Raw genomic sequence first — 21,370 nt, 5'->3', positions numbered from 1 at the left:
CTTACATTGTGTTTTGTCTGCATGAATGTCTGTGAACTATATGCCAGAAAAGAGCCTTAGATTTCATGGGATTGAAGTTAGGGATGGTAATAAACCTGGGTGCTAAGAATTGAACCCAGGTCCTCGGCAAGAGTAATTAGTGCTCTTAACCACTAAGCCACCTCTCCAACCCCATGTTGCCATAAAATTTTAAATTAAAATGTTCAATGTCGCAGATAACTATCTTGAATATATTGCGGAGAGGACCTGAGGGTTTATAAGAATGCTCAAAGATGGTTAATTTGGGCATGCAATTTTCTCTGCTTGCAATTTTCTCTGCTGTGTATCTTCTGAACAATATCACCAAGACTGTGACCCACATAAGGTTTCTTAACAGCACATGAAGTCTGGTGGAAGCCAAATAGTTGGGACATGGCTTGGCTCTCCGAGGGGAACCGACTGGGAGAACGATGAAGCCAATAGGTGGATGGAGGGAGGCGTGTACATGTTGCTGATAACACTGTTAAAATTAAACAGTTAAAAGAGATGACAATGCAAAGACAGCTGGACAGATGGGGACACATGGGATAGAAACGAGTAGTGGTTGCTCTGAAATCTGGAATTCAAAGGTCAGTGGCCTTTGCCAGGATCAGGTGGATGAAGAATGGGCACAGATGAGGCAGAGCCTAGCCTGGATGGAAACTATAAAATCAGGGCTTGTGGAAAGCAGAATGTAGATAGTAATGTGTGTGTGTGTGTGTGTCTGTGAGTGTGTGTGTGTGAGTGTGTGTGTCTGTGTGTATGTGTGTGTATGTGTGTATGTATGTGTTTATATATGTGCTGGAACAAGTAAGGTGTGTGTGTGTGTGTGTGTGTGTGTGTGTGTATAAGAGTATAACGTTTTCTCCTTTACCATGTGTGTTCTAAGACTTAACTTGGGAACCTCTGTCTACAGAGCCATCTCACTGGCCTCCAACCTTAATTCTTGAGACAAGGTCTTTCACTGACCCAGAGCTCCCCAATTTGGCTAGACATCTGACCAATAAGAGCCAGGGATCTGCCTGCCTCCTTAGTGCTTGGATTATAGATGTGTACCTGGCCTCTGTGGGTGCTGGGGTTTGGATGTTGGGTCCTGGGCTTTCCTGACAATTATTTTACCAACAGAGATATCTTTCCAGTTGCTGGCTGAGTTTCTTTCAATGCAGACAATGTGGTAAACCCTACCAGTAGTGTGGCTTCGACCACAAAGTTCAATGAATCAACATTCTAGATCCTTACCTTAATGTTCAGCAAAAGGCCAGCGTATTGCTGGATACCTATCAGTCATGAGTAGCTCTGGTTCCCCCTTTCCTGTCTAAGGTCTGGAATGCTCTTGGATATGGGCAGAGCTTCCTGTATGATACAAGGCCACCTGTTTTCCCGTGCTCTCTCAATGTAAGATTTCTTGATCTTGCCCTCCAGAGTATGGAAGCTCTATTTTGTCTCACTGTCTCCCAGGTGAAGAGACAGTGCTCACCAAACCACCGTCAGAACGTTCCGGCCAGCTTCTGCTCCCAGAGCTCTCAGACTGTCAAATGCCACCCAGAGTGACACAGCTCAGTCTGAGCAAGGCAAAGCAGGTGGGAGATGTGAACCTAGACCCCTACAGTCACAGGGTAGAGCCCACCTATGCACGTCCTTGCCAGGGTTCCTGAGCAGTTCTCATCTTCCCAGCCCATGGAGCCAGGCACAGCAGACTGTTAGCAAAGACCTCAGGAATCAAAGGCTCCAAACCCATCTCTGCTCCTAGAATGCAGAAAAACACCCCTCAGTTGCAAAGAACATTTGATGAGACTTTATGCTTTTATTGCTGCCACTTGTCTAAAACACAGTGAAAACTGTTTTGAGGGCCTCTTTGAGCGCTTAGCAAAGTAAAGACAGTAGGAATATTCTTAATAAAGTGTGGTTATCTGGGCAAGGCATATGCCTGTAACATCAGTAACTGGGAGCCCCAAGCAGGATCAAGCTCATTCTGGACTGTGTGTAGAGCCCCTGCCTCAACACAGAACAATGACAAACCACGGGGAAATGCCACCATTACCATTCAAATAGAAATGGTCTCATTAAAAACTTTCAGCAGTTTTGATTTAATTTTTACATTCATTTATTTATCTACTGTGCCCACACACATGTCTTGCTCACATGTGTAGGTCAGAGAACAACTTAGAGAAGTCAGGTCTTTCCTTCAACCACGTAGGTGTGGGGGGTTGAACTCAGGTCACCGACCTGGTATCAGACACCTTTATCTGCCGAGCCATCTCACCAGTGCCAGTGATTTCAAATTTAAAGCAGTAAACAACACCCATCTTCATAAGAGGTGTAGAAATTTCCACGTCATTGAGAAACTGTGGGGTCAGTTTTAGTTCTGACGTTGGATATATTTTTTTCTATATCTTTTTATGCAGACCTAGCCACAATCATTGTGTGTTTGTTGTACATGGTACTGAGTTTCACAAAAACACTCACATGCAAGTCTAGTGTGTGTGTGTGTGTGTGTGTGTGTGTTCCCTGCCTACTCCTTTGTAACTCTCAGGCATTTTTACCGAGGTAAAGCACGTGTGACATAAAATGTACCGTTTTCAGCGGCTCACAGTTCAGGCGCATTAGCTCTTTCAGTTTCTGTTACATTTGGGGCATTCTGTTCCCATGTCATCCCGGCAAAGTTTCTTCACTTTGAATCGGTATCTAAAGAGATCAGATACATTGATATCATGCTATCCTTATGTTTTATGTTAAATTGTGTTGATGTGCATATGTCTGTGTGGCTGTTTGTGAGTATGAGAGCAGGAATCCCCTGGAGATGTCCTCTGCAGTAGGGGGTGCAGTTGGGAGCTGCCTGACATGGGAACCAAACATTGGTTTCTAGAAGATCAATATTGTTCTTAATAACGGAAACGTCTCTCCAGCCCCCAACACACAACAGTTACTGTGCTCAGTTATTGCTTGTTTCTACTTAACGTCTCTGTATGGCAGCCCAGTAAGTGAGGGGACACTTATCTGTCCCAATTACAGATGAGAAAACTGAGAGTCAGGGTATGTCACTAGCTCCAAGCCACAGTCCTGACAGGGAGAGGCCAGTCTGAGGAGAAGCTTGTCTAGCGCAACATCTGTGCACTAAAACAGCAACATCCATGCTTCTGTGGTCTAGACAAGGTCATACTGCTGGAGATAGGAATCCGTCACACCTGTCTGTGCTTACACCCTGTACTCTACCTGTGAAAATGCTTGAGCCAATAGCACCAGACTTGTTCTATAACTGGTGGCCTGTTACTTCAGAGATCTAAATAACTTCCATAACCCACCTTACCCAGTGATAGGGACAGGAGGCAGATTAACTCCTGCATAGCCTGAAAAAGAAAGTGTGTGGTTTCCATTGTACACAAAGGTGCAAATTTGGGTATTTGTCTATAATTGGTACCTTGTATGATATGATTATATATTATTGTATATTCTGTTATTGTCTATCATTTTATAATAAACTATTATATAATGTATTGTTACATATTATGTATTATAGTTATATATTACATATGCGTTATTGGTGTGGGAGGTTCTTCTGTCTATGTGATGCTTTTATTGGTTAATTAATAATGAAACCACTTTAGCCTTCAATAGGGTAGAATAGAGCTATGCAGGGAAAACTAAACTGAATGCTGGGAGAAAGAACGTGGAGTCAGGAGAAGCCATGTAGCCCTGTCAGAGACAGACACCAGGGATGGAACTTTACCCGATAATCCACAGCCATGTGGCTATACACAGATTAATGGAGATGGGTTAGTTTAGGATATAAGAGTTAGCCTGAAATACACTTAAGCTATTATCCAAACAGTGTTGCAAATAATATAGTTTCTATATGATTATTTCGGGGCTGAGCAACCAGGAATGAACTAACAGCCTCTGACAACACATTATATTTTATATTAGAGTAGGAACTCAGGCTGTGTAATAGATTGTATGAGTAAACTCCTGGATCATATACTTCTGGCTGCTACTCATCCTTCCTGGCCTTAATTTTCTAATCTGCATCATGGAAATGGGAGTGCTATCTACCTCCTCAGACAGATGTGACCAAAGAAAAAGCCAGTGCATTGTGAGTCCTAAGGAGCTGGTAACTATGGCCCATCATTCATTCAGCAAGCAGTTAATTGGTTTAGATCTCTCTTAAAGCCCAGCCCTGCCCGTTCATCCTTTCAAGAGGGTGGACAGTAGCACAGAACCCAAAACGTGTCATGGGAAACAAAGGAGTGAATGTAGAGTATTTGGGCAAGACAAATTTTGCAGAAGCTGCCGTCATTCTTAACTAATATCTACATATTATATTTTAGTACTATATAAAAACTGCTGGATATTTTTTACAAAAGGCGTTTAAAAAAACAAGTATTTAAAATATACATGGGAGGCCAGAAACATGGTTGAGTGGATAAAGATGCCTGCTGCCAAGCCTATAACCTGAGTGTGGTGGAAAGAGAAACTGACTCCCGCAAGTTATCTCAGACCTCCACATTCATCTGAAGCTGGTAAGTGAGTATGTATATGTGTGTGTGTGTGTGAGTGTGCGGGAACACATGCACACACTCCCACATATACACTCACAATAAAAATTCTGGGGACAATTTTAATATATGTGTGTATGCATATACATCTGATATAATTTTTTTGCTATGTAGCCCAAGCTGGCTACCATATCCAATAAAATGTGCATATTTTTAAAAATATCTTTTAGTCTTCACAATTAAATTGTGAACAAACAATGCTTTGCTCCAGAAGAGGAAGCTAGGCAGAACTCTTTAAATAGAATGGAGGCTGAGATCCCACCATTATCTGTGGGTCCTGGAGAGCTGTGTAGTTTGAACTGCATCTGGCATTCTGAGCCGGTTTCCTCAGTCAATATCTACATTGAATAGAAGCCATTGATCAACCAAGTGAAGCTGCTAAAAATGGATTCCAGCCTGAGAAAAATTTACCAGGGAAATAGTCGATGTGCCTGGCTTATCTGGGCAAGGCTGGGTTCTTTGTGATCTGACTAGGAGGAAGCTGGGGCCAGATAAGCTCCCGGCCATGATACCCCAGCCCTCTCAGTGTGTAACACCCAAGGAGAGCGCAGGCTGGGTAAAGGGCAGGCATTACCAGTATGTACTGGGTCAGGGTTGGAGCTACACCACTCTCTGGCCACACACACACACACACACACACACACACACACACACACACACACGCACCCTGGATAATTCCACCTTTTATAGAAGCCTGACTCTATAATGAAGGGCTACTGGATCCTTATAAATCTCTGCTCTCCTTTCTTGTCTGATAGCTTATCACAATTTGATTAGGATGAGCAGCGTGAGGAAGGGCTGGAACCCAGGGTCTCACACTAAGAATGTCACTCTGCCTTGCCCATTTCCGTACTAGTTATGTCTCTATAGAGGAAGCCACAGGGCAATCGAAAGAGTCTTCCTCCCTCTCCTGCCTTTCACCACCACACTCTATTCCTCTTGTCTTCTGAAAAGTTGGCACTATTCCCTGTGCCACTGTGGCATCTAGATGGGCTGTTTGAGTTAGCAGTGGGGAAGGGGGCCAATAACACACCAGCATGCAGCTTTCTACACAGGTTTTTCCTGCATAACCTATTCCTTGGCAACCCGAGGATAAGCTGGATAGAGGGCTCTCCATAGTCAGGATGCTGCCACGGGATGCAGCCTTCTCCCAGCTCCTGCAAACTCAGACCGACCTTTGTTCTCCTAAAGCATATCTCACCAGGTTTGTAGTTAGGATTCGGTGATGTTTCCTATCCACAGGGAAGGCTTGGGACACCAGTGAGAAGGTTAAGAGAGAGTGTCTTGGGGCTGGAGCAGTGATTCAACAGTTAAGAACACTTGCTGCTCTTGCAGAGGATTCTGCTTTGATTCCCAGAACCTGCAAGGTGGCTCACAGCAACCTTTCCCACCAACTCCAGGGGATCCAATGCCTTTTTCTGACCCCCACGGGACCAGGCATTCACACTCGCATGGTACAGGTATATAATAAAAATAAAAACATAAATATTTTAAAAATTCTTTAAGAAAAAGGAGAGAATATATCTTTCCATGTAAACACCATGTAATCACATGAGGGGATTCTCCCCAATTAACAACATCTACTTGCTCAAAGCAGGAATGCATCAACACTGACCTGTCTTAAATTCTATTCTACTGAGGTTTTTGTCTCCAGATATGTTTCAATAGGATTCGCCCGTGAACTAGACCATACCTACAGATCATCCTCTCTTTCAAACTTCATATGCCTGAGAGGTCTTTTGCAGTGATATCTGCTACATGACAATGAAACTAAAAAGTAGATGAATGAGCACCTAATTATTGGGATCTTTGAAGGCTGCTGCTTCTCTGTTTTGCTCTATATCAACGGTCACTCAACAACAGTCTTTTACTGTGAAAATAAAATTAAGTCCATCTATAGTTCAGAATTTACTTAGGTTGGAGGGAAACATGGCCAGGAATCTTCTCCGAGGCTGATGCAGTTGGAAACCTGTCATGCAGGGGTTCACTGCTCAGCTCGCACGCCATCTGTAACGGCAGAGTCGGGCTTGACTATGAAGCATTGTATCATCATGATTGGAATCAATAGTTCCTGCACTGCCATTTGTCACGTATTTACAAGCTTGAAAAATAGTTCATTTTGTCCTCATCTCATAACTCAAAGATTGAATCAGAGCCCTGGAGCGATCTGCTGACGGGACACCTTCTTTACCGATCACCCGTCTTGGTGAGGCTGGCATCACAGCCACCCCAAAAGCAGAATGTAAATAAAAATTAAAGCACTACTCATGTGGCATACCCTTCATATTTTTGGCTTTTAAATATTTAGGAGTCTGCCGGGAGACCTGGATAACCTTGGTGATGCCAATTTCCCTACCACACCTTCAAAACATTCATTGCATCATTTTTACTTTAATGAAGAAAAAAATCAAAATCTAGAGTTAATGGTCCAACAACTTCATAAAGTCTCCTACATCCAGTCACCTCAAATAGAGTACATAAAGGACCTTCTATTCCCACGGAAGATTTGTGGAGCACATTTAAAGATAATGCCTTCAATTTTAAGATAAAAGATTTATGAATGATGGAAATCGTGTCTGTGAAATCGCTAATCCCAGCTCTCTAATATTTCAGATGGAAGGCTCCATAAAATGAAAGAACTGCCTATAAAGCTGTATCCTACATGCTGCCAGAGACTGCTAGTAACAGGGTTGCAAAGTGAATATTGAAAAGAATCGGAAACATGTGCTTCAGGCTAGAGTAACCTGGTTAGTCCAGTCGGCTCTGCTGTTGTATTGAAAAGGTATTTAGTGCTTAAAGTGGCAGGAGCCAATTCACTGTCTTTAAAGAGGCCCTAGGACAGTAACAGATAAGCACTTAGATCATCAAATTCAGCTTCTAAAATCACCCCAAATCTTAGGATGGCACCAGCATTTTTCTGGCATTTTCTTTACTGAATCCAATCTACAGAAGATGAATCCATTTTTTTGAGCTCAGCCTGAGACATCTGGAGGCTCCAAATTGCCTCCCCACGCTCAGAAGAGCTGTTCTGTGATGATGCGGCTTGAACTTTCATGGCTGGAGCAGAGCTGAAGCGGAGATCATGGGCCAGGCTTTACACTCTCCTTAATTTGTGAGTTTAGCCCTGAGTGTCCATTTCCTCATTTTCCATCCTCACAGGATCCAGTTAGATAGCACGCTGAGGCTGAGGAGCTGATCTGACTTAGTTCTTTGAAAGAGGAGAAGGCAAAATGCCTCATGAAGAGGGAGGCATGAACCTGAAAGTGTGGGCATTGAACAGAGCTCTCGGGGTCTGTCCCACCATGAAGAGTGAGTGAGAAGTAAGGAAGCTGGTAACCACCTTACAGAAGACACTCAGGGGAATGCAAACCTCCCAAAACAACCCTCCATAAATCTGGTAAGCTACTGAGGACCAAGTACCGTGTCTTGCAAAGATGAAGCAAGTAAACCAGGCCCTCGGAAATTTGAAGTAAAAAAGCAAAGGAAAACCTGAATTGGGTGGCCATCTTAGTGACCAAACACCTGAAGAGAAGCAACTTAAGAGAGGGAGGGTTCAAGAGGACACAGTCCATTCAGGCAGGGAAAGGAAGACAGCAGAAAGTTGAGGCAGCTGATCACATCCTGTCCACAGTCAGGAAGCCAAGAGCAATGAACTCTGGTGCTCAGCACGCTGCCTTCTTCTCACTCAGTCCAGGACCCCAGTCCAGCAACAAGGAATTGCTATACACATCGATGGCGAATCTTCTATCCTCAGTTAACCTCCTCTGAAAACACCCTCACGTACACTATCAGATGCGTGTTTCCATTCCACTGGGATGCTAAATCTAATTGAGTTTACAATAAGATTAAAGCATAGTGTTAGTGGTGACAACTACTAGAGGAATATGGTGAAGATAATCTTTCCTGAGTATGTGCAAAATAAGAGAGCCCGCCATCAGACAAAGAATGGAGCAACTAGCCAGGACACACACACACACACACGTGCACACACATACACACACTCACATACACAAATGCGGCACACGCATATGCACACTCACACAGTGGGGTATGCTGGGAGGATCTCAACTCTAGCCTTCCTGAGAGCAGAGCTATCCAGCTTTGTTTGGCACTTGACTGAACAACGTGCGCTCAAGTTAGGGCTCTACAGTGAGATCTTGTACCTAGCAATATCCATTACTCTACATCCATTAATCATATTTTAAGTTTATCATGGTCATTTTTTATACTGGTCTATGTACGTGCTAATCCTTCACTGCTATTTGGAGTAGTCGAATCTCTTGTTACGTCCTTCATCTGTGAAGATGGGCAGCAATTACTGCACATACATTCATTTGTCCTTTACATGATAAACGCCATTGTCATTCTTAAAGATCTCATTTGCCCTTAGCACTGGGCACAGGGCAGGGGAGAGCATTTTTGTCAACAGCTGACATGATGTATGGGAGGACACTCAGTTATCTTTCCTTCTCTCTATGTAACCTACCACATCCTTTCTCTGTAATCTATTTTTTTCCCTGGGACAAAGAATCATGAAGCACTAACAAGAGCAGAATCCTAAGAAGCACATACTAAAAGAGGAAACAAAGAAGGTCACCCAGTGAGAACACGCTTGTTATCGATAGGTATGTTTTGATTTGTGGCTATTACAAGGAGAGACTTGAAAGTGCTCCCCAAAGCAAGACTAGAATATGATTGAAGCAGATGAGAGAGTAACCAGTGCACAGCCTTGGAACTGGGCAGAAACACATGTGTAGTAAAAGAAAGTAGATAGATGATCCTTCTCTGTACCCAGGAGATGAGAACCCAGGTGGGATGGTCTTGCAGCCTGCTCCCAGCATGGCAGGCTGGACAAGAAGTTCACTGGGTAGAGTATATTTCTTAAAACCATTTAGTAAAGTTTATCAAGCCCTACTCTGCCATCCAACATGATGAATCTGGAGCAAGAAAGGAAGGAGGCAGCAGTGATGCCCCCCATATCCCATTCATGGCACCATATAAACAACACTCATTTCTTCAGAGCACATACTATTGCTAATCATATTTGGTTTGCACTGACGCTCTTTCTTCTCTCTCTTCCCTGCAATGAGAAGAAATGCTTTGAAGACGGTGAGCTTACCCAGTGCTATGTCCCAAGGGTCTGGAACAGTGTTTACTGTGTGGTAGCTTCTCAGTAATGTACTGAATAATGAATCATAAGGAAGCAAACCCGTGCGATTAGTATTGTTATAAAGAAGAGAAAGATGACACCTCCAGCCTCCCCCACCAAGGACACACAGCACTGTGCTCACTGGGACTCATGTTCTGCCACCTACAGAAAATATGAAGTGTGCTACCCTGTGTCTCCTGTTTCATAAAGAGCTTTTTATTCTTCACTTAAACACACATCACATATCTACTCTATAATGTACTTTTATTATAGGGTTCCATAGTGTAGCTTTATGTTCTTGCCCCACATGACTGGCTTAAATCATACATTATCTAATAATCCCCTACTGATAAACATTTGTTTCTATTAATATAGAATAATATTATTTTAATAGCTGATAAAATATAAAATAATCATAATGTACACTATCTTATACTATTATGTTATTTCTGTTATTATACATTATTATTTTGCCCCACTAGTGCTGCTGAGCCTCTACATGTGTGTATGTGTGTTTGTGTATATGTGTATAAGTTTGTATGTGTGTGTGTGTCTGTGTGTGTATATATATATATATATGTATATGTGATTGTGTGTATATGTGTGTATGGGGTGTATGTGTGTGTATGTGTGTCTGTATATGTAGATATGTGTATGTGTGTGTCTGTGTATGTGTGTATATGTATGCATATGTGTGTACAGTGTACATATGTGGGGGGGCCATGATAGTGCCATGGCGCACATGTGGAAGTCAGAGGGCAACCTCAGATGGCGGTCCTGACCTTCGACCTTGTTTGAGGCAGAAGCTTTTGTTGTTTACTGGGGTTTATTCCAGGAGAGCTGTACTGCAAACGTTGGGGTGAGTCACCTGTCTCTGCTTTTATGCTGGTTGGATTTGCCAGTTTGACACAAATTTGACATATCTGGTAAGAGGGAATCTCACCTGAGGAACTGCCTCCATCAGATTGGCTTATGAGCAACTTTATGGGACATTTTCCTGATTAGTGATTGATGGGAGAGGGCAGTTCACTATGGGTAGTACCACCCCTGGTCAGGAGGTATTGGGCTGTATAAGAAAGTAGGCCAATTAAGCCAGTAAGCAGAATTCCCCATGGCTCCAGCTTTAGTTTCTGCCTCCAAGTTGCTGCCCTGCTTGAGTTCCTGCACTGACTTCCCTCAATGATGGACTATGATTGGGATATGTAAGTCAAATAAACTCTTTCCTTTCCAAGTTGCTTCTGTTAGCAGCGTTCATCACAGCAATAGAAAGCAAAGCTTTCTAAGATAGCTTCTATCTCATTGTAGGAACACTGGTGTTACAAGAATATTCTGCAACATCGGGCTTTGTGTGGGTTCTGGGGATTTGAACTCAAATCCTCACACGTGTTCACCAGGCGCTTTTCCCACAGAGCCATCTCTCCAGCCCATTTATAAACATCTTAACATGCACGACTGATTTTATCCTGAGCCTTAATTCCTAAACACAATTGCATTAAGGAGTTTGTGCTTTGGAGGCTGTAGAAATGGCTCAGTGGTTAAAAAGCACTGACTGCTCTTCCAGAGGACCTTGGTTCAAATCTCAGAACCTACATGGCAGCTCACAACTGTCTGTAACTCCAAGATCTGACATCCTCATGCAGTCATTTGCATGCAGACAAAACACCAATACACATAAAATAATAAAAATAAATTTTTAAAAAGAGAACATTGTTTTAATAAAGTATTGCATATTTTATTTTTTAAAACATTTACTTTTATTTCATGCATGTGAGTGTTTTACCTGCTGTATGTTTGCATACATATCACATGTGTACCGTGCCCATGGAGGTCAGAAGAGGGTGTCAATGCCCTCGAAGCAGGATCAACTTCTATGTGAGAGATGGGATTTGAACCCAGTCCTCCAAAAGAGCCCTCACCCTTGAATCAGCTCTTCAGACCAATCTTTCAAATCATTATTAGTAATCCCCTGAGTCCAAATAGTGTTGTCTATTTGCACATAGGTGTGTGGCCATGCACTGGGGCACGAGCAACTTACCAGTGACCACATCCCTAAAGGAGAGTGACTTTCCCAGCTCATCAGTCATCTACTGACAATACCACCTTCTATAGGGTGGGGCCTCAACCCTTATCCCCACCCCATCCATGCTAGAATTTTGACTGTCTTGATTCTTGATCATGTGAAGGTCTTGTGTGGACAACTACAGCTGCTGTGACTCAATCTGTGTAACAGCCACGTAATCACCAGAAGTCAGAATTTCACAAATGGATCTGAGATTTTTTTTTTTTAAATACAGACCAAGAAATCATTTCCCATGCAGTGCATCATAGAATCCAGAAGACAAAAGAATGTTTGTTGAATGTTTTCTCTTTTTTGTAATAAAAGTTCAGGCATATTTAGGGTAAATAAGCATATAACCATTTTTTTAAAAATGACTACAAAAAATGACTACAGATTTATTTAAAATTTTGCAAAGCTTTCTAAGAAGCAGCATGGAACTTAAAGCCAGAAATATTATTTTGTCTGCCATGAACCACTAGCTTGGTGTCTTTAGGCAGTGATCAAAGACCTCAACCCTGCTCAACAGGGATGAGAATACCTACCTTCAAGGAGCTGCAGAGGTCATGGCAGCATGTGGGACAGCAGCCGTGTGTCTTGTGTGCTAGATGACTCCATGGGCTTTCTCATCCTAGAGTCTCTGATTTTGTGTCTGTCTGAGATTTTCCATGGTCTGAAGCATACCATTTAAAGTATATAGGGGCTGTAGCAATGGCTCACCAGATAAGAAGTTAAGAGAACTTGCTGCTCTTGCAGAAGACCCATGTTTAGTTCTCAGCATTGACTTTGGACAGCACACATCCACCTGTAATTCCAGTCTTGGGCTATCTGCGGCCATCTTCTGTCCTCTGCAGTAACTGTGCACACATGTGTCACACACACACAGAACACAATTGAGAATAAAATGAATCTTAAATATAAGCAAAGATTCTGTCATATAGTGCAGAACCCGTTCCTTTCCTTCCACTTCAACCGTCTCCTCAGCTCTATCTTCAGCAGACTTTGTCGCAGGCAGAGCAGAACACCTGTGAAATAGGTGAAGACAGCAGGGAGCTTGAGGACCCACAACAGTGTGAAGCCCAGCAGCTCTGCAGGCTGCACCACAGAGAGCACCTCATCCCACCAGGCAAGACTCCTAGCTCTTGGTAGGAACCAGGACTCCTAGGAAGCAAAAGGGAACTCTACAAGATGGTGTGTGAAACAATCTTTTAGTATACTGCGAAAATGTGTTGCTCTCATTGGTTTAATAAAAAGCTAACTGGCCAATAGCTAGGCAGGCAGAGGCTAGCTGGGAGAGCCAGACTGAGAGCACACTGGAAAGAAGGGTGGAGTTGCCAGGAGACTCGGGAGGAAGCAAGATGAACGTGGATGAACATGCTGGGCTGATGAAAGATACTGCCACGGGTTAGAATGTAGATAAGAAATACAGGTTTGTTTAAGATGTAAGAGCTAGCTAGTAACAAGACCAAGCTATCTACTAAGAATTTATAATTAATAATGAGTCTCTATGTGGTTATTTGGGAGCTGGCTGGCAGGACAGAAAAGTCAGACAATATCTAAGGACATCTAAGGTCTAGTTTCTCCATTGTTGGCTTGATTTGGAGTCACTGAAGAGAACACACCTCCATGTGTCTAATATGTTCTGCATTTATTACTTTAATGACTAAGAAATAAAATATGTATTAAAAGACTTTATAATAATAAAGTATCTAAAAACATAAAATACTGCCATTCTGATTTGTGTTTATTAACATGCATTCATCTATATGTTATTCTTTTTTGCTAATATAAATAAATCTAAGGTTGCTTTTACAGTACAGAAAATTTTTTAAAATTTAGGAAGTGTTACAATCTTAATGAAGTGTTAAGGGTTAGCCCTTTGAGGGGTGATAAACAGGGGTTGTGAGAGCTGTTCCTGTCCTTGTTCCTGGTGGGCTCCTGGCAGGGACGGGCTTACAGTCTCAGGTCATCCTGTCCTTCCATCACTGGTCCTTCGACCTTGCCAAAGTGAATAACTGTTAGAGAATCAAATTTAAAATTTGGAATATGAATGCACATCCCGCGTCAATTGATTCTAGCTTTCTATCAGTCACAGGCTAACCCTGGGTTACTTGAGAGTGTCTCCTAAATAACACGGTTCCATTAGATGGTCATGCCCAGCTTCCTCTTTTCCCTGTGGTGTTTGGGCTTTTTTCTATTTGTTTCTACTGACAGGACTGGGAGCGCGATTGAGGCTGAGGCTCTTTGCCCAGCCATCCTACCAAGTTCCCGGCCCGCAGTTACTGTTTCATGAGAGAAAAATGATAATCAGCCTTCCAAAATGCTCTGTCCACATTCGTATTCCAACTGCCTCGTTGAAAAATGTTTCTCTAACCAGCGGGTTGGCTATGAAGAAGTCACCGAGGGTGGCAGAAATTGTCTTCCTGTTGGGAGGACAGTGGTAGAGCAGGTGCTGGGATGTGGGAATGTCAGAGCTTAGAGTAAAGGCAATTATTCTCCCCTGTGTAGCTCAGTGGGGAAGAGAAATTAGCAAGAAAAAGGCAGGCAGCTGCTCTTCCCTGGGCATTGCCAGCAGCTGTGATGAGAGGCCACAGCACACACCTGGACACACACAGCTGGTGCTGGCCTTGGCAGGTGCCCCTGACCTGGAGAGCTCTGCAGAGGTTGTGCCAAAAGGAGGTGGTACAAGAGCAGTCACTTTTGGACTCTACAGAGTATGGAGGTTAAACAAGTAAAACGCTTAGGCAGCTTGCCTCCAGTATATTTTTGCAAAACCAAAGTGACTACAAAGAATGCCACCCTATTCACTCTGCTAGACACTCGTCCATCTAAAGTTCATTTCTATTCAAGTCAATAAAGACAAATTAAACATATTGCACTTTAGGTTAGATAAGCCAAAACATGAAGTCTTAAAACACATGTGTAGTGAAAACTGGACATTCCTCAGTAGGATGCCTTCTCTACCCAGGCTTTTCTCCACAAGGAGCAGGCAATCCTGGCTTCCCAGGAGCACATACTCCCCAGCCCAACTGGTGCTGCTCAATAAGAAGGTTCTAGATGTTTCTGGACTTTTCCTGTGGGAAGTCTTCTGTCCTCCTGTCTTTGCATCAGCCAATGTGGCAAGGGTAAAGATGTGGACACTTTCCTGGCCCAGAGGACCAGGAAATGAATAGCTAATGGATGCACCTGTATCTTTATGTGTGTGGGATGTTCAGTTTCCAGAGCTCTTTTCCTCAAAAGTTAAAAGTGAGATGAAAGAAGCCCTGCAGGGTCTGCTTCCTCCCTGCATTAGTGGCTCCAAAGGCTTCTCAGCCCCACATCTTAACATCAAGTTTTCAACATACATTCAAAAGAGTCTGGTGTAGATGTTCAGACCTGGAGGGTGACTTCCCGCCACACAGTCATTCATGGCTTCCGATTCCTTCTACCTTGTGGCTTCTTCTTCTTTGAGGGCCACAGCATCTTCAGGGTCATTCATGGCTTCCGATTCCTTCTACCTTGTGGCTTCTTCTTCTTTGAGGGCCACAGCATCTTCAGGGACAGAAGGTAAATAGAACAAGGAATATGCATATCTTATTATCCAATTGAACCAAGAGGGGACACAGACCTCTTTTGCTTATGTTACATTGATGAAAATTAATTTCCCAGTCATACATAGATGCCAGGCAACTATGGCGCACAGCCCCTGGCTAGGTCCGTGTGATGGTTTGGTGTTGTTAATGTAACAGAATTCATAAAGCATTTTCAGAGAGGATTAATTGAGCAGTGAGAATCTTCCCCCAAAGTGCATAGGATCTTCTAAGTGAGCAGCCTGGTGTAAAGATTGGTGCTCACCATCCTTTGCTTGTCCCAGAGAGAGGGCATTCTACAGTTGCTGCTGCCATCCTCTACTGCCATCAGCTTCTTCAGTCTTCCAACAGGAACTGAACACCTTGGTCTTTCCCAGGCCTCCAACAGGGCTTTGGGGCTGCTGAGGCATCGATTTAGTAGCGACCAGGTTCTCTGGCTCTCCAGAGCCCAGTCAGCTATTGCTGGACTCCTCAGCCCCATCATGTGATTCGACATAATAATAAATATCCTTTCTAGTACAGGACATTCAGGTGTATTCTGTAAGAAAAGTCTGCTGAATATGAGCAGTGACATCAAGGGAGGAGACGGTTCAGAGCCTTCTATAAGCCCCTCCCCCAAAGTCAATGTTTGGTGCTATTACTCCCATTTGTGGTGGCTACTTTATCCTGCTCCATTATAGCTTCTCTCCCTCTTTCCTTAGAGGCTATGATGGCTAGCTTTTAAAAAAAATACTTATTTATTCTATGTGAATGTGCTTGAGTTCATTTATATGCACCATTTGCATGCAGTGCCTGTGGAGGCCTGAAGAGGGTGTTGAATCCCCTGGAGTCCCCATGGTTGTGAACTACCTGAGGTGGGTGCTGGGAACCAAACTCGGCTCCTCTGGTAGAGCATCAGGTACTCTTATCCCCAAGCCATCCATCTCTCTAGCCCCTGTGATAGCTAGTTTTAATTGCCAGTTTGACATGTCCTAGAACCACCCGTTAAGAGTGTTTCAATGAGGAATTGTCTATGTTGGGTCAACTTGTGGTCATGTCTGTAGAGGAGTGTCGGAATTAAGTTTACTGACATTTGAAGACTCAGCCAGTCCACTGTGGGCTGCACCATTCCCTAGGCAGGTGGTCCTGGACTGTCTGAGTGGAGATAATTGAGCTGAGCACAAGTAAAGCAAGCAAGTGAACATGCAAGCATCCATCTCTCACTGTACCAATCTAATTCTGGATTTGAACGTGGCTACACATAGTCTGAAGTCTAGGGGCAGCCCTGAGTTCCCAGCTCTATCCAGCCTATTTTATCACAGTCTTAAGAAGTTTATCTTTTATGATTTTGCTTTTCAAGTTCTTACCCAGGAATTTCACATTTCCAGGGCAGTAAACAACAACAACAAAACTGTTTCAAAGTCTCTGCAGATCATCTCTCTTCTCACTATTCAGACAACTTATGCAGAATAAAAAGTATACAAAGCTTTCAATAACATAACATATCTGACATGGCTGACTCATCAACAGAAGGTACCAGACATCCTCATGTTCCAATGCCCCCCCATGCCAAATGTCCTGACTCTCAGGTTCTCAATTATTTACTTGAACTGAGCTATCTTTCTGATCTCTTTTACAATTTAATGTCACTCAAGAAGTTTGTGTTCAAAGGACTTTCTGGACACTAGGTAATATAGCATTTTAAAAAGATTTTATTTTTATTTTTGTGTATATGTGAGTTTGATGTGAGTCCAGGTGTCCACAGAGTTCAGGCAAGAATGTCAAATCCTTTGGAACTGGACTGAGAGGCAGTTGTGAGCCTCTTGATATGGGTGCTGGGAGTCAGACTTAGGTTCTGTCAGAACAGTGTATGCTTGTAACCATTGAGCCATCTATCCAGCCCTGAAATGTACTGTTTTGATAAGTGATTTACACCTTGGTCTCTGTTTCCTGACACAGGTTTTAAATACTCTGGTCTTTCTTTTAGCATGTTCTTGGTGATCTATTACGAGCCCCTTTCATCCACGCCTCAGCTTATGCTAATAAAGTGAACCTTAGTGGATCCTAGGGAATTTAGGAACAAGGGTTGCCAGAAGAAGCAGTCACAAGATTCTAGAGTTACTGTATTCAGTTCCAATCCCCGGTCTACTCCTTTGGACATGGGGGTGGGGCTAAATTGTGAGCGTAACCATGCCCTAGGTAATGCCATGGTAGAAACCATGCTTTCTCCAAGCCTTGTTGCTAGAAGATAATTGAGACAAGACCCAGTGGGACAAATCTATTTGCACTTTGTCCCTCTGTCACCCATCCCCCTTTGACTCATGTGGGGTGGGAGATGAGAATGTGACCTCACAGGCCGGGCTCCTCTGTTCTGTTTACTGAGGGAAATGTCTCTGTTCCATACAAGTAGAGCTTCATGCTTGCCTGTGGCATGTTGGAGTCCTACTTAATTTCCTTTTCTTTAAAAATGGGGATGTAGTGTAAATTCTAATTGGTTTTAATAATAAAAACCTGGAGTCAGATATTGGGGGTGAAAGCTGAAAGATCAGAGAAGCAGAGCAGCCAGCTACTAGTTCTTACCTCTGTCAAATCCTGAGACCAAGTGGGTTATCCTGTCTCTACAAGTCCTCAGACTGAATGGCCAGACTGAATGCCCTGAGCTCCTGTATCCTCCCACTTTATATTCCTCTCTCCCTCCTCTGCCATGCCTCCCTGTCTCCACTCCCTAGTGTTGGGATTAAAGGTGTGTGACTCCCAAATACTGGGACTAAATATATGAGCCATTAACATCTGGTTCTGTTTCTCTTTAGACTGGATCAATTTCACGTAGCCCAGGGTGGCCTTGAACTCAAGAGATCTGTCTGCCTCTGCCTCACAAGGGATTAAAGGGGTATGCTACCACTGCCTGGCCTCTATGGGTAACTAATGGCTAGCTTTACACTCTGATCTTTATTAGATCACAATCAAAATATCACCACACAGGACTCTTATTTCAGAGATAGAAATTCCATGAAACAAGGGTCCCTAGATTAACCACTAGTTTCCCAGTAAAGATCGTTGAGATCTCAGAAGTCCTGACTTCCATCCAAGAATTTTGTCCCTATGTTCACCAAGCTAGGCAGTAACTGTTACTTATATTGACACAACTCATGCCCTGATAGCAGCAGGATGGATGTGTCTTAATAGCCAGTGTGGCATGGCCTAACCCTAGAATACTGCTCTCCTTCCACCTGGATTCTTAGGCATGCTTCAAGTCTTTATCATTAGTCCTCCTTCGTTTCCGCACCAGGCTTTACATGAGAAAGAGAGAAACATACCCAAGTTATTTATTTCCCTATTTAGCTAAGGCAGCTTTTTTTTTCCTTTAAAGGAGAGGCATCTTGTTGCCTTTAAATCCACTTAGACAAAAACGAGATGTTATTGACAGAAGGCCTGTGATATGCACCTCAGGTTTTATATGGGGATTTTCATTTTGTCACATCTAGTTTAAGCCACCAGCTTAATTTAATTACAATTAATGAATCACCATTTACCCTGAGGCAAAGCCAGGGTGTCTTGTTGAAGAGGTGTTCAGTGCACAGCATTCAAATTCATGACCCAGACCTCAAATTAACGGGCTGTCCATTAAGAATGGATGAGTGGCTTTGAAGACTGCATTTATCGGTTGTCGGCAGTGGTCTCGAGCAGTCCCCAGTGGTTCGCTTGGAAGAGACAATCAGAAGAGGGAGGTACTGCAGAGGGAATGGTTAGGGCTACCTAGGGCCAAATGAGCTTTCGTTAACACACAGCCTTGTCCTTGTGGGGGAGGACAGTAGGTGGAGGAATTCAGCTTTTCTCTAAGTATGAAAGGCAGCTCTATCTCAGCAGAAGCATTTTCCTGTGCAGAGGGGGAGATCAAACCACTGAGAAATCAGATCCTTTCCACAGCAGGGACACTTCCATCTTGCCTCGGACCTATAGGTTTTTACAGATGGGGAAAAAGCTGAGGAATTTAAGAGAAGTATGCTGGTTGACACCATCACCTTTCACTATCACTGGTACCCTGGGAGACTGAACCTCTGGGAAGATTTCCTGACTTTTCAGTAAACATGAAAGAGCACATTCCTCATTCTCAATTCATTCAGGGAAGATTTGGTTAGCACCTATTATGAGGTTAACCTTCAAAATACTGACAAGGTAGCATTGTGCCCAAATACAAGGGCTTGGAAGATGGTGCAGCTGATACAGCATCTGCCTTGAAAGCACAAGGGCCCAAGTTGAAAGTGCACATAAAATAAACAGCAACAACAAAACCAAACCAAAACCAAAACCTCAGGTGTGATGATACATCCTTTAAACCCAGCTAACAGGAGGTGAAGAAAGATGGATCTCTGAGGCTCGCTGATTTGACAATCTAGCCTATTTGGTGAGTTCCAGGAGAGTTTTTAAAAAAAACATGTCTCAAAATAAAGGTGGGGAAATATACCCAAGATTGACCTCTGAGCTCCACATGCTTGTGTAGCTGCATGTGCCGGAACACAACATCATCATGATTATCATCTATTAACTATCATCACTATTAACACAACCACCATCATCACCACTATCACCATCATCACCACTACCATCATCATCATCAACATCATTATCATCATCAGCAGTAGCAGCACCACCATCAGCACCATCACCATCATTATCACCAACATCACCATCATCACCAGCAGAAGCATACTCTCAAGTTAATAGCATGATAATATGAGAATTCTTTGATGTAAAGATACCCCAAAACGGCCAATTAGCATCTTCAGTCTTCAGTGTGATAGGAGCTAGTTGGACAAAGAGAGTCTAGGCCTGGGTGGTCAGGATACACTTTCTGAGAGAGATTTAAACTTGTCATGGAAGAATGAGAACAGAATCAGCAAGATCTATGTTTTCTATGATATGACCTCATTATACTCTCTACTTATTGAGAGTGTGTCAGATTGCAAGTTTGGGATGTGGACACCTTGCCCTGTCTTCCTTATGTGACTCACCTCCTTGAATTAACCTCACAATGAAGAAGAGTGTCTCCTTAGAGTATGTGCCAGAGATGTGCGCAGAAATGAATCAAGTCAAATGACACAGACCCCAAGGCCTCTCTAAGGCCTGTCCAAACAGGAGAGAACTTGTCATCTGACTGAAGTCAGGTTGAATACAACAGATGTTTGGGAAGCAAAATACCCAGTCTTTCACAGAAAATACATTTATTTATTTTTTTGCATAACTACTATATGGCCAGAAATTCTTTCTTGTGGTGAAATCAAATATATCTTTGCCAAAAGTTTTGATAACAATTATTTGCTGCCAACCTTTTCCTCCAGGATAGAATTGCTGTGAAGTTCAACATTCGTGGACTCTCACTTGCCCATACATCTGGCCAGATTCTGTCCAAAGTCATTTAAAGCCTTTTTCCTGGGCCAGGGAGATACCTCAGTCTGTTAAACGTTTGTTGTGCATGATGAGAACCAACTTCAATCCCAAGAATCCACATGTTTGAAAGCCAGAAATGGTGGCATAAGCTTGAATTCAAGCAAGGCAGAGACAGGCATGATTCTTGTGATTTGATGGATACAACCTAGACTAACTGGGCATCCCTAGGTCCTAGAAAGAGACCCTGTTTCTAAAAAAACAAGATGTATGAATCCCAAAGAACATCCCCTGAGTTTTCTCTCAGGCCTGCATATGCACATGCATATATGTACATCCACACCTCCTACATACACATGTGATGTGGGAGTGATTTCTTATTAATAAAGAAACTGCCTTGGCCCATTTTATTGGATAGAAAATTAGGTAGGCGGAGTAGACAGAGGAGAATGCTGGGAAAAAGAAGCTGTGTGAGGAGTCGCCATGGTTCTCCCGTTCCAGACAGACGCAGGTTAAGATCCTCCCTGGTAAGCCAGCTCGTGGGCTACACAGAATATTAGAAATGGGTTAGAACAATATGTAAGAGCTAGCCATAAGGAACTGGAACTATCCGGGCCAGGCAGTGTTTGAAAGAATACAGTTTCCGTGTAATTATTTCTGG

At 43.1% G+C, this 21,370-nt stretch overlaps 1 long non-coding RNA gene across 1 annotated transcript in view; it reads left to right on the top strand.

Annotated features, from left to right (window-relative positions):
- LOC126490720 (uncharacterized) overlaps positions 1-21,344 on the top strand; it is a 133,470-nt gene extending 112,126 nt beyond the window's left edge. The window contains exon 2 of the long non-coding RNA XR_007589228.1: positions 21,136-21,344. This is a non-coding gene — a long non-coding RNA (uncharacterized lncRNA). The remainder of the gene's footprint in view (positions 1-21,135) is intronic.
- Positions 21,345-21,370: the final 26 nt, after the last annotated feature.

This window comes from Alexandromys fortis, unplaced genomic scaffold (genome assembly GCF_014885135.2).
Source record: "Alexandromys fortis isolate MF-2015 unplaced genomic scaffold, M_Fortis_MF-2015_v1.1 scaffold_22, whole genome shotgun sequence".
NCBI lineage: Eukaryota > Metazoa > Chordata > Mammalia > Rodentia > Cricetidae > Alexandromys > Alexandromys fortis.
Note: the sequence above shows the minus strand (reverse complement) of the source record. Positions and strands in the feature narration are given on the sequence as shown.